General features: G+C 37.6%; 1 protein-coding gene and 2 long non-coding RNA genes across 6 annotated transcripts in view; 2 read left to right on the top strand and 1 right to left on the bottom strand.

The window, feature by feature from the left end:
* The window catches only part of eag (potassium voltage-gated channel protein ether a go-go), a 157,208-nt gene that overhangs the window by 54,576 nt on the left and 83,197 nt on the right, over window positions 1-19,435 (bottom strand). The window lies entirely within an intron of this gene.
* LOC143302596 (uncharacterized) lies at window positions 4,414-6,298 on the top strand. The gene is made up of 2 exons (XR_013058217.1): window positions 4,414-5,842; window positions 5,955-6,298. It is a non-coding gene; the product is annotated as an uncharacterized LOC143302596 (long non-coding RNA).
* On the top strand, window positions 14,726-18,680 carry LOC143302614 (uncharacterized). The gene is made up of 3 exons (XR_013058243.1): window positions 14,726-15,148; window positions 15,328-15,446; window positions 17,084-18,680. It is a non-coding gene; the product is annotated as an uncharacterized LOC143302614 (long non-coding RNA).

Here is a 19,435-nt window from a genome sequence, read left to right as displayed (position 1 = left end):
GCGAAGCGTTGATTGGTCGGAATGTTGCATCTGTGCTGCAACTGCCACATCCACTTTAACCAGTTAGCTGTCGCGACCTCTTTGAAAAACCTGAACTGTGTGGCAAAAAGTAAGCGACGACGAGTATACTCGTCAAGTTTTATCTTTTTTTTTTTAACATGACGAATGTATTCGTCGTAACACAAGGTAGTGCTATTTCTTTGTAACGAGTATACTCGTCAGAAATACCTAATTGGTTAACCCGTTCGGTTCTAATTTCAGATGAATTTTACATATATGTATATATATTTATGATTTAACATTTACACACAATTAAAATTAAAATTTACTTAAAAAAATAGAATTGCTTATAGTTTGAACGAAATAATTCTAGAACAATAGTGAGACGATAGAGCGAGAATAAAACGTAAGCGTTCTTATCAAGCGAGAAATATTATTTATCGGTGATAAATAATCGCGATAGAAAACGAAGATAAGGAAGATCTCTCGACTACCTGATAATTTCATCCTCGTTTCGCGGAAACGGCTAATTCCATCAACGAGCTGTGAATGGGCAAGAAATTATGAAATTCTCGAGTTCGTTCTCGTATACTATAGAGGCGCGCTGGTCAACGTAGTTCTACCGGAGATTCGCCCGTGCTGAATTCCCATTTAAGCGGGTCGCTCCTTTCACCGACTCTGCCTTAATTAAAGTCTTTTTTGGTTTTTTCACCATTTCTCCACCGGCCGCCATTACGAATCGCCAGGGAATTCTCGACTCCGCACATCCTTCGATTGCAAACTTCTCCACTGTTTTTACCAACTTTTAGATCATTGTATTAACTGATCAGCAAAATTACTAACCAATTAGCTGTTTCTGACGAGTACACTCGTCACGAAAAAATGGTAATATTTTCAATTATCGCGAGCTCTGTCGGTAATAAAATTCAAAAATAAAATAATAGTTTCATTGCAACTTAATTCTGTTACAGCCAAATGTACTCCGTGCTTGACGACTATACTCGTCATCGTTTACTTTTTGCCACACATTTTAGGTGCGCAATTTTCAAAGTTTTCAAAGAGGCCGCAACAGCTAACTGGTTAAACCGATGACGTTTATCATGTAATTTGCTCTTAAACGTTATACGATATCATTAAATTGATGATGTTTACGATGCGGATAATTCATGATTGCATATTAATAGTGAACCGTTCACAATTGGTTCGTCCCACTTTCGTGAAATTCTTCAAAATTGACTGCCAAAGCGCTTGATCGATGCTCATTCTATACAGGGTGTCCCATTCTAATCCAGCCACGTAAATATCTCCTAAATTATACATTTTTTTTTTTAATATCTATATTGGACTAACGACTGCTGCCTCTGTTGTGTCAACTAGCAAATTCGACGGCGTGGATATCACTCGATAGTATTTTCACTCTATTTCCATATACTATACATAAGTCGAGAAAAGGAAAAAAATGTTATTTGTTTCAAATAAAACTGTTTCTGGTTATAAAACTTGTTGCTGTTGGTAATCCTGTGAAGGTAACAAATCTCATGTAGATGGACGTACCTTGAAGATTTAGAGGTGATCTTTGTCTTTCTAAGTGGAACTATATATTTTTTATACACCGTTCGATGCACTTTTTAATTCTCTGCAAAACGATGTTAGGGTATTTGGATCGAAAAATAGTCGGTTCAAAAGTTATTTTAACTTTAACCTTGTACAACTTATCGTATGGAAGATAAGGAAAGCTAATGCAGTGTTTTCGTCGTCATGTTTTCCTTATCCTTTGTACACTGGATTCGATGAAATTAACATTGAAACATTTCTTAAACTAAGCATTTTGCAGATACTCTGCAGTTGGATACTTTTCTGTAGAAAATGGAACACAGCGCGTCGTAAAACGGTGTATGGAAACATGGCGTGTAGTTCCATTTAAGAAAAGGAAGGTCATCCTGAGACCTCGAAGGCGTCTCCACCTAAACAAATCTGCTGATCATCGTAACACAACTCCCTTGAAACGGAACAAGTTTTATTGGAAACATCATACGTTTTACAGTAACCTATAATTCACGAGGTATCTGCATATGGTATAGTATCTGCATGGGTTGAATAAAACCAGGGGACGCTCTGTATACAGGGTGGTTGGTAACTAGTGGTACAAGCGGAAAGGGGGTGATTCTACGCGAAAAAAGAAGTCGAAAATATAGAATAAAAATTTTTTTTAATTTTTTTTTTTAATTTTTCCATCGAGACAACGATCTACAGTGAGATCCGTTATAATGTACCGCACGCGTACCGAGCGAAAATTCAAAGTCGATTTTCTCGAAAACAAAGCCTCGAACGAAAAATTTTTATTCTATATTTCCGACTTCTTTTTTCGCGTAGAATCACCCCCTTTCCGCTTGTACCACCAGTTACCAACCACCCTGTATAATTCGGCTAATTTCCCCTACATTCTGCTTTGTGCATCTAGCGACAGATTTGGTGAATGAACAGCTTATACGATCTTATTAAATGGACAATGTTCGATGACGTAATTTATTATTAAACGTTCTATGATGTTATTAAATGCGACGATGTTTATGACGTAATTTATTATTAAACGTTATACGATGTTATTAAATTGATGCTGGGTCACGATGCAATTTATTATAAAAGCTTATACGATTCTATTAAACCGATCGTATAAATTCGATATTTTAACGAACACGAAGCAGCGAAGGGAAAAGAAAAATTTTTCTCTTCAAAAACACCTATTCGCAAGAAGCGTTTCCTACGTTTTTGCGTGTACAAATTCGCACGCGTTACGCATAGTTTCACGCGGCCGTTGAACAAAACACGAAACGAGTCTTGCAATTTTCCTTCATTTTCCTCGACATTTGCCATTTTCTCGCGCATTTACAGGCGAAAAGACGATAACGATAATCGTAGGCGTGCACGGGTACCCGTGCACCAGTACTGCACGCAACGCGAGCAAAAGCTCGATTCTATAACGTTGGTACCGACGCACTCTCCTGACCTGGCTCGTTCGATGAAAACGGGTCAAGGCTACGTGCACCGACCCTATGCAACTTTCTACGCGGCTAACCCACCCACCTATTATCCTCTCGACCATCTGGTTGGAAGTACTCATTCATGCACCTGATGGGAGAATTTCTATCCTCCTTAAGACGCAAAATAATGCCACAGATTCGAAGTAACAGTTATGCCAAACATCGCTTCGCGGAAAGTCATGCTGAGAAAGTTCATTCTTATTCGAACGGAGGCCACCTATCGAGAAATCTGAAGAACATTTCTCAGAAAATCAAACGATCGAGATATTTAACTTTTAATTGCTACGATTACGAGTAACCATCGTCGACGATAGAAGTTTAATTTCGCTCGTCACTAACCAATATAAATGATTGGAATTTTTCTTTTCTTTTATTTATTTTTTTTTTTTTTTTTTTTTTGGTTACCAATAAACATTATCGACGATGAGAATTTTGTTTTGCTTAGCGGTAGTCTTTATCGACGGCGAAAAAATTGTTTTGGTCAACGATAAGCATTACTAATGATGGGAATTCCATTCTAGCTACCGATAACCGATACAAATGAGCGGAATTTTTTCCGGTTACCAATGATCGTTATCGATCAGCAGAATTTTGTTTTGGTAACCGATAACCATTATGGGAGACGAAAAGAATGTTTTCTTTACCAATAACCATTACAAAATTGTATCAAAATTTTTTAGATTACCAATAACCATCGTCGATGATCGAAATTTTCTTTCCGTTACCGATAATTATTATCAACAACGAAAAATGTTGTTCTGGTCACATTCAGCTATTGTCAATTGTCGTTAACATTACTGACGAGTCGTATTCATTGAGTAGCAGCCTCCTTTTTTGCATTTCAAACTTGAACGTTCGTTACCGTCAGAGCAAGAGAAAAAAGAAAAAATTTTTTTATCTCTCATAAAAGAATCAGCGAGAGAAATGGGAGTGGGAGTGAGAGAGAAACCAAGTGGACTCTCCTTCCGACGATAAATTGCATGATAATTCAGAAGCACTTCAATCAGTATAGAAAATCGAGAATTATAAGGAAGAGAGATGTCGACATCGACACCGAATTTAATGATCTATTGGAAAGAGAAGAAGTATGCGGCGATATCACGTGTAGCAAAATTGGCTACAATTTTCACGCGGTACCTGCCTCGCAATCCAGCATGGAAAGAGCATTTTCAGCTCTTAAATTGTTCGCAGAACAAAGAGCAGGGATGCAACAAGAGGCGACGCTCCTCACAAAGAAACCACTTCTAAATAGAGACGAAACGATGCGACCAATTTAAATGTGCATTCGGCAAACTTCGGCTATGATCGGTGACTTGCGGTAAAATCGCAGACTCTTGTACTACAGCGAAACTGTGATCTTCGCCATTTTTAATTCGTTTTGTAACTCGTAGTAACGTTCATCGATTTCGGTGAAATTGTCAGCGTGTGTATAACTGCCACAAATCTTCAAAATATGTCGTTTAAAGTTTTGTTAAAAGAACCAGATAAAAAAAATCGAAAAGAATGATATTCTCTTGTTTTCTTCGCGATTCCGACCAATTGAAATTTTTTCAAAATTTTGTTTACTCTATTCGTTTCTGTACCATCTATATTGTTTTATACTATTCTTCTTCACGCTACTATTTTGTACATTATAGATTATACAGGGACAAAAGAAAAAGAAGAAGGAGAATCGTAAGAAAAAAAGAAGAGAGGGCAAAGAAGAGAAAGGAGAAGGAAAAAGATAAGAAAAAAGGAGAAGGAGAAGATAAAAAAGAAAAAGAAGAAGAGGAGAAGAAGGAAAAAAATAAAAAACGGAGAAGAGAAAGAAGAAGAAGAAAAATATTAAAACACAAAAAATCAACCGCGCCACAGACAAAACAAAGAAATTTCTAACAGAAGAAACGCATCGTCTAATCATTTCAAATGCAAATACATTTCTTTACCAAATGTCCAGCTGAACAAATCGTGAAGTACAAATTAAATAATAAAAAAAAAGGAAGAAAAAAAGAAGGAAACGCATCGAACGACATTCCTCACAGTTATGGTAACGTTTTAATCATCTCGTCTATCTTGCCGCGAGTCGATCACAAGACAACGAGAACAATGTCTCGCGTGTTGGAACGGTTGACGAGGAGGATGGGTGAAAGAAGACGGCGAAGATGTCGACGACGAGCAGCCACTTTCCATCGAGTGTCCTCTCGAATCGTAGCCCAGCGTCTTGAAAGCTTCTGAACGATGGATCTTCGACCAGCGTGTGCCTTCCCGTCCAGGCCTATGCAACAGGAACACCATGCAAGCAAACGATCCTCGAATGGCTTGGCAAACCATTGGCCCGACCACGAATCAAACGAATGAGACAGCGTTTCAGGAGTTTGCGTGATGAAGAATACGCGTAACGCAAGAAGGAAACTGTTCCGCGAATTGAATCAGTTATGGCTTATATGCACGCGTTGACAAGTGTAGCTGCAAAGATGAACAACGTTGGCAGAAACACGTTACTCGAAATGGAAATATTTCTCGCTCGGAACACTCGAAAATCTACGTGGAAGCGATATAGCGTTTGAGGAAACGCGCTAAGGAATTTCTTTGTCTCGTAGAAGATCACGAAGAATCATTTAAAAGTGAGCTATTTTCTAGAATTCTCCGGTTTGGTTTTGTGCAAACTAGAATTTTGTGAAAATTATACGGCAGAATTTTGTGCAAACTATACGCTGAGACTTCAAAGGCTATTGAACCAATTTGTAAGCGAGCAATTCTTTCGACATTTTCTATTTTGCTTTAGTGCAAACTATACGGTAGATCTGGCTAAGAATCGAAAGGTTAGTTGGCTAAAAGTATCGTAGGGAGCAAAGTAGTTATTAACTTATAAAATTAAAGATTTTATTTATTAACTACAATGTTTCTTTCCCTCTTGCGAACTAAAACTGATAGAATTCGACCAGCGAAAATGCAAAATAGCCAAAAATACGACGAGAATACCCTGGATAGATCAGTTGATCCACATACAACCAGGTGGTTCGTATACAGCGAAGTCTCGTTTATGCGAGTTCGACCTAAGTTCCGTGCAGTCCGAGACGTCTTAAACTTGAGCGTAACTTCGTCTTTCTGGACATTTTAACGCGAACAGTACGTAAGAGTGCTGGAGTAGTCGGATACTGCGAAAGCAGTTGATCAAGTTACCGATAGATCAAACGATGAATCAAACCTAACACACGCACCATGTTACATTGTGAAAATAAAATTTCAAAATAAAATCCTACGATTTTATGAACCAACTAACAGATCTCACTAGTTTCTCAGTTTTCCACTAAATAAATAGATGACACATCATCTCGGATAGTCAAGGCTCTACGTAATTTCCTGTCCATCTATTTCGGTCGGTTAATCGCAGTTCGCGTTCGTGCAAGAGGATTCCACGAAACATTTCCTCTTAAATACGTTGCAAACTTGTATTGGATTGGCAACATATAACGCGTGTCTCTACTGTTTCCACCTTATTGTTAGACACTCGTACAAGGTAGGCTGCAGGTTAGTTCAGACGATAATAGGAGGTCGGCTAATAAAGTTCAGTTAATTAGACGCTACTAAAATTTCGCACGTATAAATATCAGGTTGTCCGAAAAGTTCCTTTCGTTTTATAAGGAAGTAGTAGATGCACAACATTTTTTGTTTTATATTGTAGTATCGTGGACGAAAGGCCTAAGAGATATCGGGCGAACTATAAACAATGTCGTGAGAAAGTTGAAGTACCGACAGACCCAACGATGTATCGTCGGTCCTTCGATCGAATAGTTACGCCGAAAAGACCTACGTGACTCTGGCCACGAGCGGTTGCGAATCACGTGCGTGGTGGGGCTAAGACAAAAGACAAAGGGACGCTAAGGGAGAAAGACGAATTAACGATCAGTGTTAGTTGAGAAGTCAGAGAGTGCGAACTGCGTTGTCGAGAGAGTGAGGTCCGTGTGAGAAAGAGCGTTGGAACCGTGGTGACGAGAATTGCAAATTAACTATTTAGTTGTCTTAATTATAGTACGTTATTGTATTTAGTTCACGTTAAATAACCATCGTTTCCTGTTTAACTAACATCTGTTTAATCTATTGTAAATACACTAATTGTAGTAAGATCCTACAATATTATTTTATTGAATTATGTTTGATCCATTTTATTCTATTAGTATAAAATGGATCATACATAAATCTATAAAATAATATAAAATAAAAAATGTTGTGTATCTATTATTTCACTTATGAAACGAAAGAAACTTTTCGGACAACGTAATAGATTTCGTACACGCGGAGTTACACTCTACGTAACACTGCACTTTATTATCTGTTCCATATAAACTTTCGTTGAACGTGCAGCCCAGTTGCAAGGTATCGGGACGCTTGATACACAGGTATCGCGCCTATAAAACTCTAGGATCGACCCAGATTTCCAAGGACGCTATTAATTTTGTTATTTATTTTATTTTTCAATTAATAAAAGAAAGAAAAGGCAACCAACTTTTGCGAACAGCTAACTGCAAGAATTGCCAGATATTTATACTCGACCAAATAACTCGTTAAACACGGCTAATGGCGGACTGGATAGAACCAGATGATCGACAGAAGGTGGTTCTACGTGTGAAAATAAGTGGAAAACGTGGAATAAAATTTGTCCATAGGACGCTTCGTTTCCGAGGAAAATAAATTTCGAAATTTATCGTACGCGCGTGCTAGACACATTCCGAACTAAACGCGTTTTAAACTTAGCGGGAAAAAGCTACGTTCTCAACTTACTTTCCGCACAATCTCCTATGGATAATTTAGTCCTGTCCAGTCTAAAAATTGGCCATGTTCCAACGTACAATTTTTAAACTCGATTTCCTTTCGATTTCGAAAAAAGATTTTACTCTGTATCTTTTTTTTACTTCCCCACGAGAATTCACGTTTCGCCCGCTTCTACGTGTTGCTCGACCGGAAGCTGTACACTCAAAATCTCTGTATTTTCTTGCATATTTCGATCGTTGGATCTTACGCGTTTTCTGTACTTCTGCGGCTCAAAATTTCGCAGAGTAAGTGGCGATTCGACGAAAACGAACGAGACAGCGTTTCGATAGCTTCGCTGATGAATTTGTTTGAAGAAATTGTTTCGCGAGTTGGATCGAGTCGAGCAGAGTAGCTTCGTCGTTTCTTCTTGCTGCTGCTGTTCGAGGATGGATGTTGATCGTTGCCAGCTGGATCGTCAAGTAACGATGTGGATAAGAACGACGAGAAGCGAACGTCGAGATGCGGTTGCTGTGCCAAATCGACACGACGACGAGGAATAATTGGGCAAAGTGAAACAGGGCGGAAATGAAGTGTTGCAAGAAAATTGTAGCGATTCTGTAATTTGACGATGGATCGACGGAGTGATTATTTACGAACGTTTCTTTGTTCCAGTTGAGATATCAGCGTTATAAATTGTTGTATATCGTGGAATAATAAAAATGAGGAAGAACGGACCTGGATAAACGATAGAAGAATTTCTATTTATTTATCTGATCGATAACTTGATGATATACAGGGTGTCTTGTGTTAGTCGCGACTCACGCGAGTCATATCTCGTAAACGATAGGTTTTTCGAGAAAATGTTTCCAATAGAACTCGTTCCGTTTCAAGAGGAGCGTCCTACGGTGATCAACAGATTTATTTATGTGGAGATGCTTTCGAGATTTCAAGCTGAATTTGACTTATTTACACACAACTGTACGTTTCTCGATACGCCATTTCATGCAGTTTTTCATTGTCTACAAAAAATGCACGAGGTACTTTGGTCAAGATATTTTAACTGTACCGTTACAAAATTTGTATTTCTTCGTTCAGGGCTGGGGCAAGGCAGGTTCTACCCGCGGTCTACGAAAATTATCTAGAATCATCGATAAGTCAAGAGAGATTTTCATCTCTGACTATTCTGTCAATAAAAAGTGAAGTAGCAAATTCAATCGATATTGATGATTTTATCAAAAATTTGGCGTCGAAAAAAGCGAGAAAAATTATTTAATATTATTATTGGATTGTATTATTATTTAATATTCATCTTATAAAAGATATATAATATGTAACAGCATTTGTAAATAAATAATTATAAATAAATAATAATAGGATTTGAATGTGTATTCAGGCCCCACAAAAAGTCCACTTATTTGTTTTTTTAGGTAATCATTGTTCCACTCAAGAACCTAGATGAGGAGAACGTAGCAACATGGCACTGCGCTGTGTTTCCTCGTCCCTCGCGATCACTTTTCCGAGATTAAAGTTAAAATTATTGAGATATATATAATTTTGTGTGCTAGACTAGATTATCCGTGTAGTAGTAACATACGTATGCGAGTATGAGTGTATGGAAGTATGTGTGTGCACAGCATCTCGAACAACACACGAATGCAACTGTTCCGTTAGCAGTGTGGCATAAAAGATGGCGATACAAAGCGAGTACTGAGACGCGTGCAAATGTATATCGACGAAGATCCTATAAATCATTTATTAAATAAATCTAAAACTATTTTAATATAAATTCTAAGTGTAATCTTAATATTCCTTTACTTTTATTTCGGCGATTAAGATTCACAATTCTCAATAAAAATGTCTTTCACAAACCGATCATTTTTCAACCCAAATGCCCAAACACTTTTTTGCAGAGAACAAAAATATAAAGATCGCGTATAAAGAAACGCGTGGTTCCATTTAGAAAGACGATCACCTCGAAATATCCAAGGCACGTCCACCTACGATAAAATTCGTAATCGTCACAAAATTACCAATAACAACGAGTTTTATAATCAGAAACAGACCAACTTTCATACGAAATGTTTTCTCCAATGACGTTTTTATCAGAGCTTGAAAGATATTTGTCCAGTTCGATCCAAACGAGACAATTTTGTGCATAGAAACGGTGAGAGAATTAGTTGACGAAAGTTTCCACTGTTGCCAATTGAAGAGTATTCGAAGATTATTTGTTTGTTAAATCGCTCGGACTTATTTCGTTAGAAACTGGACGAAAAAGATTGTCAGCTTGAAGGTATCGGTATGGTTGAAATTGGCAGGATCGATGGAGCGTATCTTGTCGACTCGAGTAAAAATGATCGACTGCAAGCAAAGTTTCTCAGCTGTTCGGCGTCTCGTGTTTCAGCGGGTGATCCGATTCGCGAGTTTTTAATGCGTTTACCGAGGCAAGCTATGGCAAATCCGATTCAGCAAAGCGAAGTGCCTCTTGAATATGGATGAGATTAACGGCCCGATGTAAGAGAACATTTGAAACCCTCCGCCTGCCCCCACTGCGATAAACAGCCCTCTTATACCATAAACTTTTCGATATAGTATACTTTCTAACGTTTATCCACTCTAGCAAGTCTTCCTCCTTCGTTCTGTTACCGGAAGCATATTAGAAAATTTCGATAAGCGAACATCCAGTCAACGAATACAAAGACAGCATCTTCGACTTTATTAATTTTATTAATATCTCAAATTTATGGTAAATATAAATAATATAAATTTTGGAACTCGATTTCCTGGGAAATGAAACCTTGAAAGAAGAAATTTTATTGCATATTTTGTTCTTATTTCGTTTGTATATAAATATAAATATATAAAAAAAGGGGAGAGAGAGAGAGAGAGAGAGAGAGAAAGAGGAAAATTTAGAAATGGAAATAAAGTTAGAATTATGGGAGATATTAGTCGGCGAAGGTAGGGGAAAAAGGGGAATAAAGGCGGAAAGAAACTCGATGTGAAATTCGTTTTATCGCGTACGATCGACGTTGTTCTATTCCAAGCGAAAGAAACGCTGTGACCGCGTAATTTTCCTTAGAGCTCGCCCGAGTTTTCCCCGACCACCGGTTCGATAACATCTTTGTGAAAATCCTGGTCGCGAGCAACGCGGGTATTTCTCGATCAACCGATATGTGTGCTGTTTCGAACACGTTCTATTATTGTCAACTAGAACGATTTAGACCGGATTTATCTAACGTTTCGGCGAAATGCTATTTCGAAAGAAGAAATATTCTGATTCCGCAACATTGGTTCATCTGTTAGAAACTTGCTACTATACGAACGATAGTATAGCAAAAGTATACGAACGCTTACCAATTAGACAATTACTAGAATTAGGCAATTTTTATGAACATGTTCCGTGCGTTGTAAGGAACATCGAGCAAATATTTGTACGTTAACATTATTCGTAAATCGTGTAAGAATAATAGTAACTTGGTTACGCGATATGTAATTCAACATTTTATGATAGAACATTTTTATGTTCATTCTGTATATATTAAATAGAGTGAATTTTATATTGACATATTAAAATTGTTATTATGGAAAACTATTATGTAAAACTATCATGATTATATTCATAAAATTCCAAGTCAATCTGAAACTGTACATATGGTACGTATAATATAAAACATATTATATATTGACGTATTAAAATGTAGAATGTCATGTACATATTGTATGTGTTACGTAAAATTGTCCAGATTATATTCATAAAATTTAAGTCAATCTGAAACTGTACATATCGTATGTACAACATAAAACGGATTATATATTGACATATTAAAATGTGTTAAATAGCATGTACATATTGTACGTGTTACGTAAAATTGTCCTGAATGTATTGATAAAACTTCAAGTCGATCTGACACTGTTATATGTATAACATTAAAACACATTACACATTGACATATTAAAATGTATTTCATATTATGTGAATATTGTACGCGTCATATAAAACATTTTGAAATTTCATCATTATATTTGGAACGACACAAGTCTATTATAATTATATTGGTTAAATTTCAACGCGATCTAAAAATGTACATAAAAGTTACCAAATATCTACTGCAAACATGTATTTAATAAGAACCAACTATACAATATGAACAGCAATCTTGTGCACATAATAATTATTGAATATGGCTCTGAATACCAAGACCAATATAATTGATATAATTGTTCAAATATTGCTACGACCTCTGTGAAATATATTATTATTATTATTTATTATAATCCTTGTCTTTAACTTAGAATGGCTTCCAGCTTATTCTCTACAAAATACTATACATATACAATAATTGCACTAGATATCGTGCAGTTTACTTCACACATTTTCACATTTGCTTCATACTTTACCAATATAATTACGATAATCGAGTCTCGACTTACGACATCAGCGCTAATCAAATTGTAAAACGTTTCGTCTAACGCACCTGCTATACTCGTAAAAATCATCTCCGAGTGTCCCAATACTTCCATGGGCAATTGTACGTTTATTCTAAATTCTCACGTGTATTCTACGTTGTGCTGCACGTTTATTTAAATTTCTATAAAGACGCTCGAATATTTCCACGAGCGAGTCCACGTTCGTGTTTTAATCGCTGCGTCGTGTCGCACGTTTATTTCAATTTCTATAGAAGCGCTCGAATATTTCCGTGAGCTCGCTCACGGAATTTCTAATTTTCTAATTTTCGCGGAATTTTCACGGTCTATTCTAACTTCTATAGATCTTCGAGCATATACTTTCACGAGCAACTGTATGTGCGTGTATCTCAACATCTACGAATGTTCGAACACGTACCGTCACGAGCAACAGTACGTTTGCTTCTGATTTCAACTGAGGTGATATTGGGTGTACTGTGTTAAATAAACGCTCGATGTTTAGGTCAACAATGTATTTATTAACAAGTGTCTTCTTTTGATCGCGTCGCATATCGCTCTCGCTTTCGCTAGTCAATCTCGTTGCCCGGTTACAACTCGACTTTATCGCTTCCTAGTTCGAACCCAACTGTCGATCGGATTCGATTCTTTTCCTTTTGCCGCCCCTCAATATCCCCACTATCCACGCGTTTGTTAGGCGTTCGCAACCGTTGCCACGCACGCCTTCTTCTCGAACATTCGACGGAAAGACCGTTAGGATATTGATGGCTTATTAGGCACTTCGCTTCGGCGATATACAATGTTGCCAAGTGTCGCCACACTACGAATGCTCAAGTATGTCTTTCACGATCAACTTCGCGTTTATTCTAATTTTTTACTTGGTGTCCCGCAGGTCGGCTATTAATTCCTTGCAGGCTCGTTATAAATGTTGACGATGTTTTATCGTCGACAGGCAAATATTTCCTTCCTGGCTGCGGGGCAAACGAGCAATAAGCCCGATAAGATTGGACATCGGCTTACGGACGTGCACCTACCACCACCCACACGTCCCTCCAACAGGCTGATTTATGCGCCGGTTAAACTACTTTCGAGAATCATAGTCGGGGCTTCTGATGGCTAAAGCTCGGTTTACGTTCGCTGATCAACCTCGAAGCCTCTGCAATTCGTACCTGCTTCTCGTTTTTAACGCGAAAAATAAGCGGCGAACAGTCCGGTATCGTTGATTTCTCCAGTCTTTTTATTTGCTGCATTGGCCACAGATGTTTATAGAATATTCGCCTACTTTTGATTTATTCGTTTTAACCAGTCAACTGTTACCCGTGTTCTTGACGAGCACACTCGTCACGAAGAAATGGAAATATTTTTCGCCACGACGAGTATAGTCGTCATGAGTAAAAAGTAGTTAGAATTTGCTGTTTAAATTGCAATTTTAGCGACAACTAAAATATATTGGTAAATTTCAGAATGTTTCGAATATTTCGAGACGAAGAAATAAAACAAACAAAAATGAAAAAATATAAATAATTATTGTGAAAAAATTGTATATAATGTGAACAAAGTAGCTGTCACTTCCTTTGTTCTCCGCGACGCATTTCAGCTGCACAAGCTTTTCAAAGAGGTCGCAACAGTTAATTAGTTAAATTAACTGTATTCATAAAGGTATTTACGTACATTACAACAAATAATTATAAACGTTTTTCGTGATTTTTTTGGGAAAACATAAACAAACATATTTTTTTTTTCTAATTCTACAGCTTCTTCTTAAGAATTATTTATTTCAATTATTTATCTAAAATTACATTAGATACATAGAAGTGATCAATTTTTCTTCGCATATGCGTGTAGTAAATTGCGCGTGCGATTGGTTAAGTGTTAAATCAAACTACGCAAACCTCTAAACTCTCTTTTTTTTTCTTTTAGTCAAAGATGTCTTTATTTTAAGCATTAGTGCCTCAGCGTAGTATTAGCTTCGATTTCATCATTTTCCATCGCAGTGTATCGATAAGTGCGTCAGCAGCGTTGCTTAAACGACCGGCACATACGTACACGCACGTCACATACATACGTCAATAATCTCGAACGTATTAAACGCCCTCTTGAAACCTTAATTAAACACATCGATTAAATTATCCTCCGTTTATTATTGGGTTGGCAACTAAGTGATTGCGGATTTTGTCATGAGCTGGTATTGACAAAATCTGCAATCACTTAGTTGTCAACCCAATATATCTCCTTTTATATTAACGCTTTACCGACCGATAGTCAATTAATCGGTCTTAAAACCTGCCGTTCGCGATGAACGAAAAGAATGGTATTGGAGAGTCTAAACCGAAACAGAGCTAGTGCTAGGGAGAATCTGCGCTTGAATTACCGGTCAGACGTGCGTATGAACCGCTAGTGGTCAGTAAAGTGTTAATCAAATCGATGGAAATCGATGCGAGGATCTACTCGAGAGAAACAGAGAAATAAGAAAAGAGAGAGAGAGAGAGAGAGAGAGAGATGAAAGGGACAGATGGAAAAGAATGATCAATAGGGTTAAGCAGAGATTGCTATCTTCTTAGGTTAACGTAGTTACGGCCACGTAACAGAGCTGTAAAAACGGCACCTTGAATACGACCATTGACTATGCCTCGCGGAAGAAGGTCGGCCAGCTTTAGTTGGCGTTATATTTATCGCTGCGCGTAATCGATAGTTCGTCTCTCAGGTAAACAGTGTAGGAGCAATCGTTATTTCGGGGAGAAGAGCATGTCGCCGCATGGCCCCGTACTTGAACCACTTTCGGCCTTTCCTTCAATTCTAAACGCGATTAAGCCCAGGGCTTCGCGCGTCACTCGGCCGAACATCCTTTCGCCAGCATTCTTTCGCGCTAACATTCACCAACCGTCTCCGATCGTTTTACTCTCGAATAGCAGTTTAAAAGCAGCGTATCGAGGTTTAATTTATTTTATTGCATTCAAGTAACATTTTTGTCGCATACGTGTACGTGTGCATGTGAATGAACGTTATTCCATCTAAATGAACCGTATTTTTCTCTTTTTTTTTTTTTTTTTTTGGTTATTGTAATGTTCACGCGATAGTAACGACATGTAACAAGTCTTCGCTACTAATAGAAAATAATTGCGAATTTTGTCACTAGGTGGCACTGACAAAATCCGCAATCACTTAGTTGCCAACCCAATAGAATTGCCTCGTCCCATGGGTTTCGGTCCCATAGAAGTACGTCATCGAGATCATCATTTTTGACAACATTTTCCCGTACGTATGTATAGAGTGGTCGATCTTAGCCTTCGGGTTATACGAAAAAGTATGTCACAGCGACGTATAAAGAATGAAAAAAGTAACGAATATTGCAATAGTCACTAAATCTCGAAGGAAACGGAGTTGGTTAGACTATGAAACTGGTGGTATAAATGAGTAATTTAAATCTGGTGATATAAAAAAAAAATTCTGAGGGATCGCTAAACCAGTGCCAAAGTAACAGCTTTCTGATATAAGTAGGTTAATAGTTTTTTCAGAAGCGATACCGAGATGGATCGATCGATGTATTCGAAGATATATGATTCTCTATAAAAAAAGAAAAAAACGCCGGTGACCTTGGTACGTCGTCTGCGCGTTTACCTACGAAGAAACTAGTCCCGTCAGATTATGATGTTCCCCTGGAAACCATTAAATCTGTATCAGAAATAATTGTTTAATATTACCAAAAACAAACGACATGTTCCAGGTGATAAATTTACGTGGTACACCTTGTATATGTATAATTTAATCCGTAACATTTACCTATCCTGCTATATATCGTACGTATTATACTGCGGTATACATATGCCATGGTAGTTCGTCCTGTACTTGCACCTAATTAATTAGGATACAAATATTGGGTTGGCAACTAAGTGGTTGCGGATTTTGTCAATACCATCTAGTGACAAAATCCGTAATCACTTAGTTGCCAGCCTTTAATAAATACGATGGCGCGCAGATATTCCGAGTAGCACGGTAAACAGCGCGATGAACAACGCGATAGAGAGCAGAGACCGGGAAATTTGATATGTTTCTGTATATTTTCGTAGACGTAACTGAAGAGACGAAACTTAAGCAGAAATACGATCGCCCAACAAATATTACGATATTAGGTTGGCCGAAAAATTCTTTCGTTTCGCAAGGAAATAATAGACTCTAGAATAGAATTTTCAAATTTCTTCGCAAACGACGCAGAAATCCAGAAATCCGCAGTCTAAACGACGAGACAGGTACAAACGTGTTGAAGTTGACTGATAGAAAAACGAGTGGATGAATTTGTAATAGAAAAATACATTGAAATAAGTATAGGTATAAGTATAAGTATAGTGTATGCTGATCCAGATCCTCGCTCTTACAGTATTACGATACAATAGAAGAAGCTTTGATAGGGAGCACGTTCATATGTTGGGTTGGTAACTAAGTGATTGCAGATTTTGTCAATGCCATCTAATGACAAAATCCGCAATCACTTAGTTGTCAACCCAATATTTATAGCAAAGGACATTACCAAGGAGTTAACCTTGTAGCTGTAGCTGAAGGCTCCAAGAAACGACAATAGAAATCTACTTATAGCTCTTTTGTTTCTAGACCTTGTAACCCAAAACGTAATTTATATCCAAGAACACGATAATATGGACCTCTTTTTATTTCGAATTTTTTATTTCACTAAATTCTATTCTCTTCGTAACAGCGGTGTCCAGGTCACGGATATACAAAAGTAAAGATGTAGAGTTTTTCTTGAAGTCATTACTTGAACAAAACGCAAGTTTCAATACCATCGATCGAGTTAGTCGATTCAATAGGCGATCGTGGCAGAGTGGCGCGTGCAGGAGCGCGCACGCACGGCCCGATGTTTAATGGACTTTTCTACTTAGAGGCCAATCAAGTGCTCTGAACCGTGGCGAACATCTTTCCCCTTTCACGTGAAAGCTCTAATCTACCCTTGGACGGGATCATGCTTCTCGACTCGGTGAAGCGCAACCAAGGAACGCAAACAGGCCAACATCGAAGATGCAGGGACTTTGGAAACGTGGTTTAAAGCTGTGAAAGGAAGGTTCGAGCGGAAATATCGACCCGCGACTCAGTCACCTGCGTTGTCGCTGTAAATACTCTACCTGCAACATTGTCTGGTATCTGTTGCATAATCGAATTCACAGTGATTAATATGGTAAATGAAATTTTCGAGCCATAAATAGACTGCGCACTTTTCTGCGTTTCGACCAAGCTGGAAAGTGGAAACTCGCAGAGAATGCACGTAATACGAAGAAATATTTGAAGTATCCGAGGTATAGTGTTTTCTATAATGTTCGATAGGCGAAACGATTTTCTAGCGAGACTAGCGACACCTTCGATTATGTTCCCGGAAATGTATATAATAATTTGTATAAAAATCTGTAGCCTAGTCGTAAGTTGTTGGGTGAATGTCGAATCACGTGTGAGAATTGATATTTTTATGAACGCGCTTGAAGGAATGGAATTGTTAACGCTATACTTTGAATATTTTGTGGAATAACACGTAGATAGATTTGATAGGCAGATTTATTTCGCTGTATATACACTGCGTGTGATTGTTGATAATGTAGGAAACTTATTCCTAAGTGGCACATTTAGATTGATGTATAGTTGTGATTTTAAGATTATTGTGGGTTATTGTAATATCAAAATTATATGTGTTACAAATTATTTATTTATCCACGTACAAATTTCATTGTAAATTGTTCTAGTTATAATATTGAAATAATCGTGGAGTGTTATAATTTTCAAAATTATATTAAAATTTCTATACACTTAATGCATTTTCTCAAATTTATCACTAGGGTTCATAAAAATCCCTAGACTAATTACTAGCAAGTAAATTCTTTTACGACGATAATTGGCAATGAAGCGTACGAAATTCTAAAAGAAAGATCTGTATCCTACAATTTGCAACTTGTCAATTTACCGATATTTTCGGTCGATATATTACCGCGCGAGAGGATCGAAATATCGTGGAGCGAAGCGAGAGAGGATGGAACGTTGTGAGGAAAATTCGAGACACGATCCAACGTTAGCACGTTCTGGTTTTGCGGCAACTTCTGGTCGCCGAAGTTATTGAAGAAAGTTCCTGTGAAATAGCAGTAACAGATAGCCGAAAATGTTTCGATTTAATTTCCCTCGAGCGACAAAGTCGCGCTATTCCCCGTTTCATACTTGCACCGACGAACCACGACTAATGAACACCCTTAATTAGTAATTAGCAACTTTACCGACTCATGAAACTTATCAGTTTATTCCCAGTCGAACACCCGTGTGTTTAACTCTTCCTTTACTGCTACTGATTATACAATGTGGACCGTGCAAAATGATTTGAAAAACACGTTTGAGATCTACAAAGGATCGCGATATTCGCAGAGAACGAACTTCATTCTATGGCAGTTTAATAGAATTTCACTAATTTATGGTGGCATTAAATTTACAAAATATCTTTCCCTCTTTTATCCACCAATTTTCCAACGTTTTTTCCTCGTCTGAAAACATTTTCCGAATTCACGTCTCCGACTCGCTTCGAACTTGCTCTTTCGTAGTTATTTTCGTACTTGGAAATGGAAAGAAATCGCGTGGTTGTTGTGTGTGACGAATACGATGGTTGATAAGTCATAACCGTATCGTCTCTTGCCAAGAAGTTTCTAACGAGCAACGATGCTCGAGCTGGCTCTTGCATTTCAGGCGGTCGCAAAGTCGCTCAAGTGGTAAAAATACAATTTACTTGACAGACAAGCAAATCTCAAGTAGTCGATCAATCTGAATAAACAAAGCGAAGTAGGTCGCAAATCAAGCGAATCGGCAACGTCGGAACGATCGCTTCTTTAATCGGCGCTTTCTGAACCGGAGAACCACAAAATTGTAGGAAAAAATGATGACAAGTTTTCATTGCAATTGATGATCGTATTTCGGAAAAATTTAAGTGCTGGAAAAATACTCAGAATACACAATTACTTTAATTATTTTAATTTTATTAAAAATACGTATGTAATTAATTAAATAATTATATTACGTATATTGTAACAATGGATTTTTCAAAATAAACACCGCATAAAACCTACGTAAAATTAGATGAAGAAAAGAAATAACAAGGAACGTAGAATTTTTAATTAAATTTTGAAACCGGTCGTTTCACCGGACCTGATAGGGTCAGTGTTAAAAATATGACTTTCGAGTGTCAGCGTATTTTACCTCTAACGGATATC

This window comes from Bombus vancouverensis, chromosome 4 (assembly GCF_051014615.1).
Source record: "Bombus vancouverensis nearcticus chromosome 4, iyBomVanc1_principal, whole genome shotgun sequence".
NCBI lineage: Eukaryota > Metazoa > Arthropoda > Insecta > Hymenoptera > Apidae > Bombus > Bombus vancouverensis.
Note: the sequence above shows the minus strand (reverse complement) of the source record. Positions and strands in the feature narration are given on the sequence as shown.